Genomic DNA, 698 nt, shown 5'->3' on the forward strand with positions numbered 1-698 from the left:
AAATACTTATCACTCAACGAAGGTAATCATCACTATCATTATGGGGTGCCGTACCTGGAATGAGAAAATACGAACATTAGCTGCACATTCCCACGCACATTATAGAAGAAATCTTAATCTTCGAACTATAAAATTAATTAAAAAGATTAAGACCGAAGAACCTAAAGCGGCGATATCTTTAAGGAAGGAGAAAATATCTTTCAGACTCTTCTGCCGGTTTCTGTTCCAAACAATTTCTTATGTTTTGTATATATACAATAATATTGGTGATTTTTCCTTCATATTAAAGAAAAATGTTTTCGGTTGCTTGTTCTCTTAATAACTTGTAAGGAAATCACAGACACAAATAATAACAAGTGCAGAATACAGCCATTAGTTTATTTTGTACTGTGCATGCTTTACTGTGGAAGTTCTAAACCTTTTGATTTCTGAGGATTTATTTATTGTGATTTGCTTAAGTATGTCATGATATTATTTCCGTTTCCTTTGAAGCCGAAGGGTGTCATGCGAGAAACTAAAATCCTTGTTTTATTTTTTGTATTTTGTGGGACATTTCTCACCGTATGCTTTCTAAAGATTGAAAATGTATTCTAATACGGAATTATAGAAATAAATTGTGTGTGTATACAAGCGATGGAAATGACAGCGTGATTTAGAGTTTCGTGTGACTCTGCCCTTTTGTGATGGCCGAGATATGG

Source organism: Penaeus chinensis, chromosome 18 (genome assembly GCF_019202785.1).
Source record: "Penaeus chinensis breed Huanghai No. 1 chromosome 18, ASM1920278v2, whole genome shotgun sequence".
Lineage (NCBI taxonomy): Eukaryota > Metazoa > Arthropoda > Malacostraca > Decapoda > Penaeidae > Penaeus > Penaeus chinensis.